This window comes from Ceratotherium simum, chromosome 4 (assembly GCF_057802395.1).
Source record: "Ceratotherium simum simum isolate JZ-2026a chromosome 4, ASM5780239v1, whole genome shotgun sequence".
NCBI lineage: Eukaryota > Metazoa > Chordata > Mammalia > Perissodactyla > Rhinocerotidae > Ceratotherium > Ceratotherium simum.
Genome location: NC_141903.1, coordinates 38,625,802 through 38,643,351, shown reverse-complemented (window position 1 = coordinate 38,643,351; position 17,550 = coordinate 38,625,802). Strand labels below are relative to the sequence as shown.

General features: G+C 42.8%; 1 protein-coding gene and 1 long non-coding RNA gene across 2 annotated transcripts in view; one reads left to right on the top strand and one right to left on the bottom strand.

The window, feature by feature from the left end:
* The window catches only part of LOC147917264 (uncharacterized), a 219,392-nt gene extending 206,599 nt beyond the window's left edge, over positions 1-12,793 (top strand). The window contains exon 5 of the long non-coding RNA XR_015551959.1: positions 2,796-12,793. This is a non-coding gene — a long non-coding RNA (uncharacterized LOC147917264). The remainder of the gene's footprint in view (positions 1-2,795) is intronic.
* Positions 1-17,550, bottom strand: part of SPOCK1 (SPARC (osteonectin), cwcv and kazal like domains proteoglycan 1) — a 486,635-nt gene that overhangs the window by 26,827 nt on the left and 442,258 nt on the right. The gene's annotated exons all lie outside the window — the stretch shown is intronic.

Below are 17,550 nucleotides of genomic sequence, written 5' to 3'. Positions count from 1 at the left end.
AGTAAATTTATGTTCCCCTTCCCATATCCCAACCATCTGCATAATCTGTTACAATTTTATTTTTATGCTTTTGTTTTAAGCCTGAGGAGATTGCTTGTGATAAACAGAATAACAGCTCTCCTTTACTTATTTTGTAGGTAGGTCAGAAGTTCAAGAGATTCAGGTTGCAATATATGTCTGCCTTCTCCCAAGTGGAAAAGCTCTGTGACGGGAGGGACTGGTCTGATCTCCCCACACCTGTATTCTCAGCACTGACCATAAGGATGGATACACAGCAGTTGTTAAAAATATCAGTATTGAAAGAAAACATGAATGAACGAACACGCTGGTTACAAACTCCCCAAGTGGCAGAGACAGTATTAGGATCCATGCTGTTATCTTGCTGGGCCATCCCAGGTGCTGGACTGGCTCCTTAGATAGACTGGGCTTGTGGGTAGCCAGTACTCACTGATATGATTAATATACTTGGTCCATACTCTGGGTTCAAAACAATCACAACATCAGGCCCTCACATGTAAAGGAAGCTCTGCCAATGATGCAGGCGAGGCAGCTGAGTATTAGAGGACAGATAGAGGGAGAGAGCAAGTCAGGCTCCTGCCTTCGTTAGCTTTGGTGTAAGAACAGCAGCCCTTCGGAAGGACTGCATACAGCCTGCTCCCTCCTGTTATGCTCCCAGAAGCATGTGTCACATGCGCAGCCACTGGGGCTTCATTAGAGAATAGTGTAGTGCCATTGCACATTACTCCAAAATGTGCAAAAAGACAGCTCCCTCCCCCAGGAAAGCAGAGCACGCAGGCAGAGAAGGGCCCAGGTAATTTGGTGTTCTCCCAGTGGACTCTTCCTGTCTGGAAAATATGAACAAAATGCATTAAGCAAGTGTAAATAAGGCGCATGCAGCCTCCATGGAAGGCCTTTAGCCCTGGGAAGAAACTGTGATCAGTTTTTCTACCTGGGCATTCTCTCTCTGCTTCACCCAAGGCATGGAGCTCTAAGGGGCTTTAAGCTACACTGGGTTTGAATGCAGAGAGTATGCAAACAAAGCCGGGAGTACATGATGAGTGACCCAGTTGGTGGGAGGAAGAAGGATGCGCTCTTGCCGATACTATAGGGCAGAAGAGCTGCCACAGGGTTACGGCAGCCCTGGCGGGTTATGAGAGAGGAAGCAGGGTGCTCTCACCTTCCCTGTTTGCTTATGGAGAAGTTAGCTGGGTAACAGGGATTGGAGGAAGAAGAGAGGACTGCTTCTTAACTGTATGAGTGGCCATAGCCTGGCTCTGCCCATCCCCGGCCCCCATCACCCCATCTTCCTTGGATCCTCTGTCTTCCGTCAGACAAAGCCAAGGGCTAGTCAAGAGCTAGTGAGGAAAGTTCACAGGTAATGGTTTTAGAAGGAGAGAGACGGGAGCTAGGAAATCCGAGTTGCTTTGAAAATTGCTCCCGAGAGTGATAACTGGTGTTCTAAGCTGGTCTCATCTTATTGATGACTTGCGGGCTGATGACACTCAAAAAGCCCTCTCAGAGGATTAGACAGTAGAGAGGAAGGCAAGGAAACAATCAGAGGAGTAAAAAATATTTAGGAGATGATATAAAAAGTGGAGGTGAGGACAGAATACAGAAATTCTTTATTCAAAGCTGCAGTGTTAATAGCTAATAGAGTGTAATGGAGCAAGTGTGTGTGTGTAGAATCCTAATGGAAGACACATTTGAACACCCAGTTGGGCATGTTTGAAAATGGCAAATCTGACACACAAGCATCGTAGGATATCTGTGAGCCTCTGCTAGGGAACCAATTCCTTATGTACTCTTGTAAGTCATGAAGTCCTTCCACCAAAGACCAAAGGAGAAAAATACCCAACTTGTCATGGGACCAACCACCCTCTCCCACCCTAGCCTCACCAGTGCTTAGCTCAGGGCTCTGGCAGAAGCTAATATGAAAACAATCAGAATGTAATTTAAACTTCAGTGCCTCCGAAGGTAATTAAAGAGTTGGGCCAGGCTGGAGTTCTCTCTGGAGCAGGCTGGGAGTCCTCTCAGAAATGAAGATCTGGTGCTGGTCCTTTCAAACTAATCTCCTTCAGCCCTCCTAGGTGCTGTTGTGCGTAATTACTTAATCAGAGCAGCACTGGATCAATGTACTCAGAGTGTTTGCAATTAGCATCTCCTGTAAAAGGTCCAGCTGAGCCTTCTTCAGGGCAGAGATTAGATGCTGGGCACAGCCTAGATTGGAGCAAACACAAGGATGTCTTCCTGAGCCACTCGTCCAGCCTCTTCCTTCTGGTACCAGCCTTCAGGCACATGCAGGCTCCTCTTCCCAACAGAGACTGGGTCCCTCATGCTGTTGAATATCCAGCAAGGGCCCCAGTGTTGGCGATGTGTGCAGGAAGACAGAGGAGAGCGTGCTGCACTGCATGGGAGCTTGAAAGAAAAGGAGGATGAGCAAGGCTATGATTCTCTTGGGAACGTGGGCTCTAATAAACCGGAACTCAAATAGGTGAGGGGTGATTCTCCTTAGCACAGTTTTAGGAGAAGTAACCACAGTCATTCTGCTTTAAAGGAATCCTGGGGTGGCAAAGGAGAATAACTAGGCTCTGGAGAAAGAGCTGAGTTCAGATGCCAGCTCTGCCATTTTAGCTGAGACTGGACTAGTGACTTTTCTGATCTTCAGTTTCCTCATCTGCAGAATGAAGGTGCTAACAGAACTAGCTCATAGCATTATGAGGAAGATTGGACTAGAATGTACTTAAAGCTTCAGTACTCAGTGACTATTGGCTGATATTATTTTTGTTTGTGGACAGAGGCAGCATGGTGATCCACCAAATGGAAAAGTATGGGAATCAAGATCATGCATATGGATTTTCACATGGAACAACAGCCTGAGTCCATCCAGCAAGATAAAACTCTCCTCTGTTGTTTTTCAAAGAAGGTTAGGTGACATCTCCAAGGTCTTACCATGTAAATGGCAAAACTGAGATTCCAACCCGGGTCTCCTAGCATGAAGCTCACTGCTCTGTTCTCACACCACAACCCCTGCACCTGCGCTTCCCCCCAGTCCACCCACTGAGAGAGTCCTCCACAGGACAAAGAGCATAGTGAAGATGAAGCTTTCAAAAACCAACAGGCAGCCACCACCATCTTTTCTTCTGAGGAACTTCAGGAGATAATAGAGGCTGAGAGGCTGATAGATAATAAGCTCCCAACCATAAGCAGTTTTAGTGACAGAAAACACAATCGGGGCTCCCCGAGGGGATTTTAAAGCATATACAAGGTAAATCCCCACTTCTAATTGGAGATCATCTAACAGAGATGGGAGCCGGGTTACGCCTGCTCAAATTAAATTGTGTTATTATATGTAATTCCAGTTTTTACTTTTCAGTGCCTAAAACATCAATATATATGCATATTCTCTAATCCTTAGAGAACACATCATTTTATGTAAAAACAGGCATAAGCAAAGGAATTAGGGCCCCATTATTCAGGAGCTTGCTAATAAGGTCCTTCTTAAAAAGCAGTCTTTGAAAGAGCTTAAAATACTGACATTAAACTTGGAGGAAGATGAGTTAAGCTAATTAATGGTACAACCTACAAGCTAAGAAGGATAAATTTCCCTATTAAACCCATTAAGACTATTTTTAGTAACCTGATTTGAGGAGACTTTCATGTTTCCCTTGATTCTAATGATAATCCTTCGTCTGGAAAAAGAAATACATTTAGAACTTGCACAACATTTGTAAATGTGCATTAGTGGAGGAACACTTATTTTTCCCCCTGAATAATCTAGAGCAGGGAGGTTAGCTAGATGAAATAAACTTTTAAAGCTTCTGATAAAATCCACAGCCTGTTCCACACTCCAGGGTAAAAAAGAAAACTACTGAATATGCAAAATATTGGTTAGAAATGCCAACTCTGGCTTTAGATGTGTTTCTCAGGCAGTGGGTAAGCCTTTCCCTACACAGGAAACCTGGAATATGTTAGCAGTACTGTAGAAAACAGCATCATAACCAGCAGTTTTACTGAAGGATTTCATGGCCAACCAGACTTCTCAGGCCCTCAAATAATAGACTAAGCTGGAGAAATGACAACTGCTATTCTTGCCTAAAGTCAGAAGTGGCAGGTGCCTCAGGACCAGGCGTGGGAACAGGCTCAATCTGGACTACTGAGAGCGCCAGGGGTGAGCAGAGCCCCGGGAAAGGGGCTGGGTGGGTCATAGTCCATCCCTGCGTGGGTTATCCCACTGCGGAGAGGCAGGCCGAGTATCTACAGATCACTTGGCATTTTGTTCATCAATGAGGCTCAAGTGGCGGACAGCAGTCAGGGAAGGCTGCCAGGAGGAGGCAGAAATTGAGCTGAGGCTGAGGTACGGGGAGGACTTGGAAAAGGAGAAGACAGTCCAGGAAGATCTTAGAAATAATGAGGAAGCCAATTTGAATGAAGCTACTGTTTGATTTTTGAAGCTGATTTATACTTAAGATTAGATCTGCTCAAACTAAACACACCAACTTTAGCATGATTAATTCTAAATCATAAATGTATATAAAAATGAAACATATACACACATACATTATCTTCTATATATCTATTTAAAGATATTCCAATATATTACACATTAGATATATATTCCAAGGCCCGTATTCTGACCAGGTAGCACTAACTGTTCTAGGACTAATATATAAGCCTATATCTGCAAGAGGTTTTAGTAACAGAAAACATATTTTTAGGGTACATATAAGATGAATCTCCATTCCTAATTAGCAATTTCTGTCCAGTTTAATCTGCTCAAATTCAACATCCACATCTGGACATTATTAAACGTAATTTAAATTTCTGTTTTCCAATGCCTAAAGCACCAATACATGCACATATGCTTTTACCCCTAAACATGAAATAAACTACATTGTTATTTAATGGGGCAGGAAGCCACAAAAGGTTGGTGGATGACCATGAATGCCAAGCTTTGGATTTGAGATCTCATCCTGATCACCTAGGAGGTACATGGAACCTGGGATTGCCTCTTTTATTTGGGGGTGGGAGGACGACGTCGGCACACTTTCATTCACAGATTAGGTGACAGACTAGGAATAGATTTAGGCCAAGTGCAGAGAAACATGAGCTCCTCTTAGTTCCTCCCCACAATTCCTCCCTCTCCTGGTCCAGAGTGGATGGTGACATGGGTATATGGACTAACTGGAAAGATGGAAGCACGCATCCTTCTCGTGACAAAGGTCCAGCAGTACCTTCAGGGGTGCTGGAGTCTAGGGTAAGAGAGTAGAGGTTGGAGCTAGAATTGCAAACTCCAGTTAGAACTGAGGCCAGACCAGAATGGTCCTGGAGATGCCTGGACCATATACAGCCTGGCATCTTCACCTTCATGCTTCAGCTGGGCAAACTGATGAAAGATCAGGATAAATAAGGCAGGATCTAAGGAAGAACTGCCTCCTGAAACCACAAAGCTGTCTTAAGCTCTTCCAAATCCTGCCAGGTTCAGTGTTTGACTCACCATTCTTCTCACCCTGCAGATCATGCAACTCATTCTAAATTTGTCTCCATCTTGGAAGCCTTAGGGCATGACTGGGTATAGTGAACTGGCATGAAAAGCAGATGGCACCCAAGCCTCAAGGGACCTCCTCTGGGCTGAGAGAGGACCTTGTGAATGGCACAAAGATGAAATATTAGCTATTCTTATTTCTATTCCTAGTAATACTGCCTATTTAGAGATCCAGTATCTAACAAGGCAGCATGATAGTTAATAATTCCCTCCTTGCCTGCTAAATATCATATATAATCAACAATGTAAACAGAAAAAGAAGTGTAAATTCCATTTGCAGTAAAACTAGAAGAGAAATATGATCCCTCACTTTGCACAATACAGCAGAAACCACCCAGATGGAAGTAAGATATCCAGGTGGGCCAATAAAAACATCAAAACTATGTTTCTGGTAGGTGAACACTTCCTGTTCAGCAAGAGCTAAGGGATCTGGGGGAGAGGACAGGGCACAGATCAGGCAGAAGCTGCTCAGGAGGAAAAACCAACAAGAAAGGGGAAAAGAGTGAAGTGGACTAAGGGCAGCAGATCTCAGAAAATGCCCACACAGTTGTTCTTCCTGTAGGCAAGAGGCTGACTCCAAAGTGCAACTTGCGTGTAGCAAGAGACTTGAGGACAGGGTAAGCACAGCTGATGAGAGAAACCCTCTTGGGCCTGATCTGTTTCATAGAAACAGAAAATGTAGACAACACAGAGCAGCCATTTTAGTGGTAAGTCATCTGCCACTGGTGATTTACTGAAGTAGATTGCGTTTGGATTTTGAGGTCTACAAAGAGACGAGTTCCTCCCTTTCCATCCACAGGACTGCCTTTTGACTAGGTAGGCCAGTGAAGTCTAACGTGTTCCAATAATAGCTTTTTTTAAAGAAGCTGGCATGTTGATAAAGTATATAAAAGAATGAAAAGTTGTGGAAAAGAGCACCAAACCTTATCACAGAACACTCAGCAGAAAATTGGAAAAGGTGAAAATGTGGATCAAGTACAGCACCACGAATTAAACCGAAACAATCACCTTTACGAAGAAAGACAATAAAACGGTATACAAGAACTCAGAGAAGAGATGAAGAGACAACAGAGGAGATGGCATGTGAGCATTTAGATCTCAGAAAAGTAGAAAGAAAAAGCAAAAGCATCATAAAAATGAAGCCAAAGAGCAAGAAGCATGAGGGAAAACAGACACTGTGGAAAATTCAGTGAGAGAGAAGGGTGCCAGAAATGAGAAGAGTGAACAACAGGAAAAGGAAACAAAGAAGGAATTACAAAGGATTAGAGAGTAAATGACAGCTATGTAGAAGAGGCAAGGAATTCCTACACGTGCAGATCTGATGCCTCTGAAGAAATAAAAGAAAACAATGGAACAGGACATATATTTAAAATACAATTCGTTAAACAATTCCTAAAATAAAAGAAGAGTTGAGTCTACATATTGAAAAGGCACAGTGTAAGCCAGGAAAAATCGTCCTACAATAGTCAATACTAAGATCTATCCTAATAAAATTACAGGATTTTAAAAATAAATATTGACACAGTAGCAGAAAAGATATCCAAGAAACTTATGATAAAAAAAAAAGGAAATAAGGCCGCTTTAAGATTTCAAAACAGCAATACTCAAAGCCAGAATCCAGTAAAGGAATATCTCTAAGATAATCAAGAAAAGAAAGTTGAACCAAGGCTTTCATATCCACCTGAGCTACCTTCCAAGAATAAATACTACAGAAAACCAGCTTTGAACACGCAGTGACTCAGGCAATACTGTTCCCATGAGCCCTTCAGAGGAGCTACTAGAGGACCCACTGTAGCCACCTATGGAGATGACTCAGGAAATGCATTTATTTATGAATGAGCAAAGGTGGAGATTGGGGTGACAGATAAGAATGCAAATGCTACATGCCCTGACAATGAAGAAATGATATCAACTACCAAAACAAACAAACAAAAACAGAAAAAGGGGAGGGAGGGAAGAAGATGCAAAGAAGGGCAAGTTTGCTGATTGCTTCATATGTAGTAGTTTGGGGTTCAGATAAAAGCATCAAAAGATGACAAATTAAGTAACAGAAGAGGGAATACATTTTATAGAACAAAGGGAAACCCTAAGAGGATAATTATATTATCTGTGATGAAGTGAGAGAAGAAAGGCAGGGAAGTGGGAAAAGGGAAAGGGAAGGGAAGAATCATATTAATTTTATTGACGTTTAAAGTGATAACATTCCTGCATATCAAAAGAATTATATACACACACGCCCTCCCACACACAAAGAAAATAGAACATACAGTGGGAAAAAACACAAAGGAAAACAGACAAAAAATAACAGAGCTGATAGGACCAAATGTAATTTTTCACATCAATAAATCTAAATGGGTTAAAATTCACCTTTTAAAAGAATAAGATTTTATTTTCAGATTGAGTCACAGAGAAAAACCAAACTCCATATGGATTACAAGAGACATAACAATGGCAAAATGATTCAGAAAGGTTGCTAGATGTTTTGACTCCAAAATTCCACTTTGGGACTATAATCTACAAGTATGCACATACACGCATTTGAACTAACATATATAAGGTATCCATTACAATACTGTTTAAAATAGCCAAAGGCTGGCAATAATTCAAATGTCCATGATTAAATCAATTATAGTGCATCCACCCAATAGAAAACTGTACAGCTCTCTGTATAATATGCAAGGATCTCCAAGATATATTAAATAAAAGAAGCAAAGTGCAGAACAGTGTGTATCATATATTACTGTGTTGAAGCAGGGAAATAAGAATCCGTATTTGTGTTTGTTTACTTCTATATGCATCAAGAACCTCTTCAAGGATATACAGAAAACTAATAATAATGGCTTCTGTTTTGCAGGGAGGTGGGCACTGGACAGCTGATACATAGGAAAGGGAGGGAGAATTTCTGTATTCCTTTTAATACTTTTTCAGTGTGATGTGAATGTATACCTCTTCAAAAAATTGAAGTCTGTTGCCCCCACTAAACTGTGTGCTCCCTGAATGCAGGGACCCTGTGACCCACCCACTCAATTGTCTCCTCAGCACTGAGCTCAAAGCCCAAAACAACATGGGTGGCTGGTTGAGGCTTGTTGAATGAATGAACAAATGCAGAGCAGGGTGAGAGCCCCAAGGTGCGAAAAAGCTCCAGCGATATGACCTCAAGAGACTTGTTAGCTGTGTAACTCAAGACAGTTTGCACCAATACATCAATTCTAATGCCACATGCTAACAGTTTTCTATTTAACCCAAAGGGGAAAAATAATCCCTAAACACGAGATTTTTTAATCAACACAGTCTGTGTGCTGTTCCCCACCCTGCCCTGTGACCTTGGGCAGGTCTAAATTCAATTCCAGTACTCCCTGAGTCAGACACTCTGGGGGATGCAGAGATGATTAAGACATGGCCCTTGCCTGGTGCTCAGTCTCCCTCTGCTTATTTGTAAGAGGAGAATGTCTTCCCTCCACCGAGTTGGTGGAATTTTAACAATGAAGCCCTGAGCCGCTTTCTCTCCCAGAATGCTTTCCTGGAGAACCAAGGCTTAGTTCAAACGCGTGTTCATCTGTGGAATCCTCTCACCACCGCCTCCCCCATGCCGAAGATTCCATCCCCTCTCCTGTGGTGTCCCCAGGGTCCTCTACCTGCAGTTCCGCTTCTCTGTGCTACATCACAAGCTGTCGTCCCTTCTGGATGCTGTGAGCCGACGCACCAAGGATTCTGCAACAGTCACGTCTGAACTTACCTCCGTTCCTGGCAGAGGGTCTGGTTAGAAGTAGGCATTGGTACATGTTTGTAGAAGGCACAAAGAAAATAATATGAATACTCTGAGCTAAGTGAAAACACTGTTCCCCTCACTATAAAAGCACCAAGAATAAACATGAGGAGCAGGTCAAATAGGAAAGTGGCCAGCGTGTGCCTTTGAGGATAAGGAGAGAGTTATAACCACCACCAAGACAAGTAACTTCCAGCTAAAAGAAGACTGGACTGGCCCGACTCTGTGATGCTGACTCTATATAGAGACACACGCTGTCTCATGAAGCCTCAGGTAATCCTATTATCTCCCCTTCACATTTGAGAACACCAAGGCCTAGACACCTTAGGGACCTTGCCCACTGTTGCCTCCACTCTGCCCAGCACACATGTAAAGGCCAGAGCTGGCATTTGAACCCAGCACTAACTGATTCAAGCCCATGCTCTTCACTCTGCCCATGCTGACTCACTTATGGGAAGGATGGCCTAATTCTTCTACCACAGGTATCACACTGATGCCCCCTGCCCGAGGAAAGGAATTATGAGAAAGCCTGGCAGCTCTGACTGCAGGGGTCCATAGGCTGAAATCAGGCCCATCGGCTTACAGATGGGTGCTAACCCACCTGCTAACACCTCAGACCTCAACCAGCCTGGCAGCAGCCGGGGGTCCCTGGGATCTCATCTTCATGTTTCTGTGCATATGATGATTGAGAGATGCTAGAAAGATTCCACACACCTGGCTTGTTTCAGCTTTGGCTTCTCATTCCTGTCTGGCTAGTTACCACTAAGTAATTCAGTTTATCTGTGTCTCTGTGAGCTTATTTGGAAACCATGGAGTGCTGCTTACAGAAAATTAACCTTCATTTTCTTTAAGCATTCAGCCAATAGTGCAGGGAGGAGATGGTGATTTGAAGGTAACTGGCTTATGCATATGTAAACATGATGCATTTAGCAAATTATGTAGACTTCACACTTCAGAGCATTGAAGAAAACAAAGGTACCTTCCAAGGAAACTTTAGTGCAAGAGAGTCATTCTGAAAGGAATACAGAATTATTGGTTTGTAAGAATAGTTGAACTCAGATATGAATGGAAAATACAATGTGGAGCATGGGGTGGGCATAGGCAGAATTTGAACAGGTCTAATTTTAAGTGGTGTTCAGGCATCTCTAAGGACATCAAAGAATTATAGCCCATAACGTGCCTTGAGATTGAATTCACAGAGTGATGAGGTTGTACATTTTAAACTCAATTCCACTATGACTCCTCATGCTTCACACAATTTCCCAGCATATGTTTTTCTCTTTGGGCCTAGAGAGAGAATTCTAGGTCTGCCTCAAGCTCAAAAAGCATTGCAATAGTTAAAGCATCCTTGCAATCTATTCCACACCTTTTCCATCCTCCACTAAGACCTGTTGCCTCAGTCCCTTCTAATACCCATCAGCAAGACATTGCACTGAAATGTAATGACAAGTATCGCTCCATTAAGGGCAACCTTCCAAGCCAGTGTTGTGGACTTGAGAACTCCTGGACAGGTGAGGTCAGAGTACTGGGCTTGAGAGTTTCCAATCTGCAGACCAAAGTAGAGGTGGTCCATTTGACTGCAGGCATTGCACCAAGGGGCCCACTAACTTGCAGTTCTCGAACGGCCAGCTATTGACTTGTAAGAGACAGGTGGCACAGTGCAGCTCAGCTTGTATCACATCCATCAATACTAACACCAGCAGAATAATATGTCCCAAGAGCTGCCATATATTAAATACCTACTGTTGCCAAGAACCATGCTAGCACTTTGCCTTCATGTTTTTCATTTAATCCTGGTGATAACGCATCAGAGTCATTATTACTATTTCTCTCTTACTGATGTGGAAACTGAAGTTTAGGGAGGTTAAGTGACTTTTTTTCTGGCTGCCAGTGAGTGCTTATTATATGACAGGTGTAGTACACACAAGCATGATCTCACTGAATCATCGCACCAACACTCTATCAGCTAGAGAATTTCATTAATATCCATTTCCCAGGTTGTAAACCAAACGGAAGTTAGATCACGTGTCTAAGGTCAAGCTAATAAATGGTAGAGATGGGAGTTACATTCAGGTCACAGCCACAGCCATGTCTGCTCTGCCGTATCCTGCATCCTTACCGTTTTAAAAGAGGTCCCTATTGCCAGAAAATGAGGAAGAGCCAAGGGAAGGAGCATCTTGGGCATGCAAAGTCATGCAGGTTTCTAGTACCCAATACTTCCCCTCTCTCCTCCCTGGCTTCCTCCCAAATACACACACCACATACCACACCAGACACACATACAGACACACACACATGATTCCAAGTGATAAACTTGTAAACTCTCACAACAACTCTTTGAGGCAGGCACTATTATTATTCCTATTTTATAGCTGTGGATACTGAGGCTTGGAGAAGTTATGTCAACTACTTAAATTAAGCAAAATATTAAGTAGCAGAGTCGGGGTCTACACCAAGGCTGTCTGACTCTGGCCCTGTACTCTTAGCCAGGAGGCCCTACAATGCTTACTCTAATAATTAGAGACATGGTATTGATGGCCTAAGAGCTGGTTCTAATTAAGATTCTGTCTCAGGATGAGGAACACACACTGAAAATTATGACCTTTTATAGATTTTATATGAGACTTAAGCAAGCACAGATGGCTGCAAAGATTTAGCTGTATTATTACAAACAACTACAATGCTTCTAACACTGAAAAAAAAACCAAACCTAGAAGCACATGTCCAATAATAGGGGCTAAATTGTGGTTCACAAATGTGTTAGAAAACTGAGAAACCATTAAAAAGTATGACACAGAAGGATATTATGACATACAAAATGTTTATAATATATTAAGTGGAAAAAACCAGAATACAAAAGGATCTATGGTTTGATCACTTTTGTAATGTGAAATGGGTAGAATGGATGTGTGGAGTGAGAGAGAGAAAGAGAGAGAGAGAGAGACAGAGACAAAGAGACCAAGAGGGGGAAACATACAATAAAATGTTGACAATGGGTCTATTATGGGGGAGAATCTTCATTATTGCTTTCTTGTCTTTTGCCTGTTAATGTTTTCTAATTGTCTAAATAAACAAATATTCATTATTTTTTGATTTTTAAAAAGTTGTTTTGGGCCGACCCCGTGGCTTAGCAGTTAAGTGCGTGCGCTCCGCTGCTGGCGGCCCGGGTTCGGATCCCAGGCGCGCACTGACACACCGCTTCTCTGGCCATACTGAGGCCGTGTCCCACATACAGCAACTAGAAAGATGTGCAACTATGACATACAACTATCTACTGGGGCTTTGGGGGAAAAAAAAGGAGGAGAATTGGCAATAGATGTTAGCTCAGAGCCCGTCTTCCTCAGCAAAAAGAGGAGGATTAGCGTGGATGTTAGCTCAGGGCTGATCTTCCTCACAAAACAAAAAAAAAAGTTGTCTTTTAGGCCTAAAAATGTATATGTAGGTGAGGGTACAACAGAAACAGTCCAGTCCAGGGCAAAGAAGGTTGCTGGAGACCTAAGTAGCATTTCCCAGAGTCTGGAGTGCATGGATATTTCCAGAAAAGAGTTTCCTGGTGAAATTCATTAGGCAATTATTTTATCTTTCTTTGGTGACTTGCACTGCAGAATCTCATGTTAAAGAGAGTTCATTTTAATTTGCTTAACCTGGAGGTTCCCAAATTTATATGACTACAGAACACTTTTATGTGTAGGACATGATATCTTGCAGCCCTGAGGAACCCAGTTTGGGAAATGTTTGCCTATAGATCATTATTTATGCATCTCTACAATCTATGGATAGTCCAAATGTCAACCTCTCCCTCCCAGGAATTCCCTTTCTCTAATACCTGAGATACTAATGAATGTTTTCCTCTCAGTATCCCACATAAATACTTTCAGAATTTAAGTAAAAGAAGAAGAAATATTCTTATTCCTTTAGACATGGGATACCTGGATCGGTAGACATCATCTCAAGTCAAAATACTTTGTGATGTATGAAACAGTTTTTTTTCAGTGCTGCTGCTGCTAACATAAGTGTTATCACGGAGTGATGATATACTTTTTTTGACAACTTGTTTGGAGCCATATCAGTAAGCCTGAATACCACTTAGAGGAGATTAGCAGGTGGCTGAGACAGCGGTGGCCTGATACGGTGGAACAGCATGCAGTGGGGCAGTAGTGATGCCTCTGATTACATGGGTTCCTTGTTGAACCCAGTTTTTGTTGGCCATGTAGTCCTCAATGGTGGTGTGGCCTAAAGACATTCAGGTTCACACATATGGCCTTGCTAGTCCATAGGTGGGGGTCTCAGGGTATCAAGATTTGGGGTCTTATTGGAAATATGGCCTCAGATGTAATTTACTATTAGTAATTTAGCAAATTACTATTAATTTACAGCTAGTTAAGCCTGCAATGTCCAGGCTATAAGTGTCTAAGACAGAGGGAGAAGAGAGAGACCCTCTTAGGTCTCTGAGCTCTATCTGGAAAAGAGATTTTCTGTGTCAATATGTTTGAGCTTATCACCCATAATGGAATATGTACATAGCTAAGACTCATTAATCCAATATTCTAAGACTCATTAATCCAATATTCTATCTCAAGGGATATAAAAATCCTGACAGGAACAAATTCCTGAGAGGGTCAGAATACATCATCTTTTATGTAGTTTGTTTTCCTTTTTTTATGACTCCAACAGAAACCACCCATTTCTCTAATAGTAGTTATTCTTTATGTAGCAAGGGTCTCGCCAAGAAAGCTTGGCAGGGTTAACAGACAAAGGCCAAATTTCATTTGGAGGTGAGTTATCCAAGATGGACTATTCTGATCCCATGAAATTAGGCTGGGGCTGATTAAAAGTGTCTCTGGGTAAAAGTGAATTTTGACACTCATTTTTCCACTTTTACCAAGAGGGAGCTTAAGTCGCTGTGGAAAAGAGTTTGTACTGTGGTTATCACATTCGTCTTGGGAAAGAGAAATTGGTCCGCTTTTTAAAGAGCAGAGCAGGGATCAGAAGCTGGTGTCAGTAACGTTCACATTCACATTCAGGGCACATTTGCCCACAAGAGTCTCCTCTCTCAAAAAGAAGGCCGAAGGAGCCTGAAGACCTGCTGGGAAGAACAGGCAGGGCCCTAAGAGGTCTTGCTTCTGATACTGTCACCCCCTTGCCAGGTCTCAATGGAGAAGGAAAATGAGTCTGTTGAGTTGTGTGCACCCCTGCAAATGTAATAGACTGTAGAGGGGCAGAGTCTCATCCCACCTCTGCACTCACACACCCGCAGTTGACACATTTGTTCTGGGCCATGTGTGTTCCATGCCTCTGGAGGCATGGGGGAGAAGGGAGACACACAATGAGACTGTTTCTTAATGTCACCAGGTCCAGACACCATTTCAAAAGGCCTTGGCACTGGAGAACTAACACTGAGCCTGACAACACAAGGCTTTGAAGGGAATCCAGTCTGCAGGTGTGGAGGGAAGGAGGGGACAAAGCATCCACATCCTGGACCCAACACTGGGAGTCTGAAAGATACTCACAGAAATGGCTAGAGTTAGGAAGGCCAGTGTCTTTGCTGAAAAGGGAGAGAACTTAGGGCAGATAAGGGTCATGGAATCAGGATGGAGTTGCCCCTCTGGAACAAGGCCACTTTGTGTTGCAAAACCAAACCACTAACAAATGCATTCTGTGCATTCTGTCTCAGGACCTTTGCAGACATGTGCAGCACTCAGAAGCTGCTGTGCTATCCTTGTGAGCTCTGAGATGGTACTCACGTGGATACCAGCAAAATAGTATTCCCACCTCACACTCTTCATGAAGATCAAATGATGGTCATGCAATGCCTCAGGCATGAGCATAGCACATGGCAGGTGCTGAGCAAGTCAGGTATTCCTAGAACATTCACTCTGTGGCTTACTTACTTAGGACTCTTCACAAGTGAGGAGTCTAATAGATAATACATTTGTAAGTTCAAATTCAAATTGTATTTCCAAAATAAGCAGACTTAGAAATCTGTGGAAAACAGGTTCATGCCAAAAAGCAGAACCCAGATTATAAGGACCTGGAAAAATCAGATAGTTCAGCTTAATAACCAACTAGTGTCTACCAGCTATAATAGGAAGGAGTTACCCAGTTCTCACACAGTTTTGACCACAGGGGTTGGGTATGCTTTTCTAGACTTCCGGAAAAAAGCCAACTAACCAACCTTAGGGTTAAAAGTTAGGTAACGGGAAGACTGCTCAGGCACCAAATAAGGCTGCCCAGGACCCAAACTAAAAGAGAACAAAAGAATCGGAACTACCAGCCCAATATGGCCCCATGCAGACAGTCTTGTGAGACTGCCCTAAGAAAGGTCCAAGAAGGGAAACTGAAAATGAGGGGGCCTTAGTTTGGGGTATTGAACCCTAATTGAACTCCAATAGGCAGTGAACCAGTCCTGTGTGCTCAAGCACATCTGGGGTGCTGGAGGGCTGTGGCTCTTCCTGCTGACTCTGGCAAGTCCACGAGGCCATAAATCATGCTGTGGCATCAACAGTTTCCCTCCCCCATTCTTCTAGTTGGCATCACTGACTAGAGGAATGAAGGACGGGGAAGAGGAGAAGCCTCACACCCAGGGCCTCTGACTGAGTTGGCCTGTGATTGGCGCTCTCAAGGCTGCCTGCTGCTTACATGAAGGCAGGGCCCTCAGCACCCCCAGGGCAGGGTGGGGGTGGGGGATGGGGCAGTGAAACAGAGAGTGAACATGGGCCAGAGGAGGTTTCAGTTTTGAGTCTGTCTCCGTACCAGACTACAAGACCTTAGCAGTTATAGACAGCATTATATTTCTGTCTCTCTTATGGTGGCACCTTGACGTGGTAGGAGCTTAATATACCGTTGCTACTGGTAACCAATTGAAAGAGGCTGGGCTGCCATTCTTGCTACTTTTCTGAGTCAAATTCTAAGGGAAATATTTAAATGATTTAAAAAATCACAAAAGAAAACTAAGATCAAATTTTCTGATTATATTATTCCCAACACCGAGCTATGTATGTGTAAACAAATCAGGTATAAGGAGCTTCTTGGCTCTAATAATTAAAAAAAAAAAAACCCAATAATATTGCACGAATCTTGAGACAGAACCAAGAAACAGAATATATGGCTCTGGAAAAGTAATAACTCCTTGTCTTAAGGAACATCAAAATGGAATTATTCAACCAATGGCATCATTACGTTTGTTATTTTAAAAGAAAAAAACAGCAAAAAGTTAAAGCTTCACCTCACAATACACATCAATGTAAGTTTCACATCGATTAAAGGCTTAAGGTAAAAACAATTAACAGTACCAATTATTAGAAGATGAATAAAGAAAGTTTCTGCATATATCAAAGCAACAAAGGAAATAACAAAAGTGTTAATAAAATTGAGTATAAAACATGACAAGTTTATGTTCATAAGACTTGGCGTGTCTCCACACTGTGGAAGAAAGACCTGCGGACATCAAGCCACAATCCCATCAAACTGCCATCAGAACAACTTGAGCCTGAAACCTCTGCAAATTACGACTCAACATAAAGGCCCCAAAAGCCTAGAAGGAAACCTCTAGCTTTCACTGCCCTGTGTCAGCTTTAGCCTAGAACAGTGGTTCTCAACTGGGGTCAATTTTTCCCCCCAGGGGACATCAGGTAAAGTCAGAAGACACTTTTGGTTGTCACAACCGTGACAGTTGTACTGGCATCTAATAGGGAGAGGCCAGGGATGCTGCTGAACATCCTACAATGCACAGGACGGCCCCACACTGAAGAATTATCCGACCCGAAATGTCAATAGTGCCAAGGTTAAGAGACCCGGGCCTGGAAGAGAAAAGGGGGTTACTCTGTGGTATCATGACTGACAGGTGATGACCACTCTGGTGATGTGGAGGAAGAAATGGACATGGGTCCAAACCTCAGGACTACTGGTGTAGAGTGGAAAAGTCACTGGGTTAATTCCTGCCGTAAACTGCATGAATCTGTATCTTGCATACAGTTGTCATTTGCATCTGCCTTCATTTCCTCTCACTTGGTCTGTTCTCTCTAGTATGCTTTATAGTGGTCATGAATAATCACAACCCTTAGAAAGGTCTAATGACTTTTCTACTAAATGTATAGATATAATGCGTGGATCTGTATGTCCAGAAAGGAGCAAGTGATGAAACAAATCACCCCACCCCTCGTCAATTAAAAAGGAATACTCTGCCTCCTCTTCTCCTTATGCTTTTCTGCAACTTCTTTTAGAGGTCTATTTTTTTTACTTT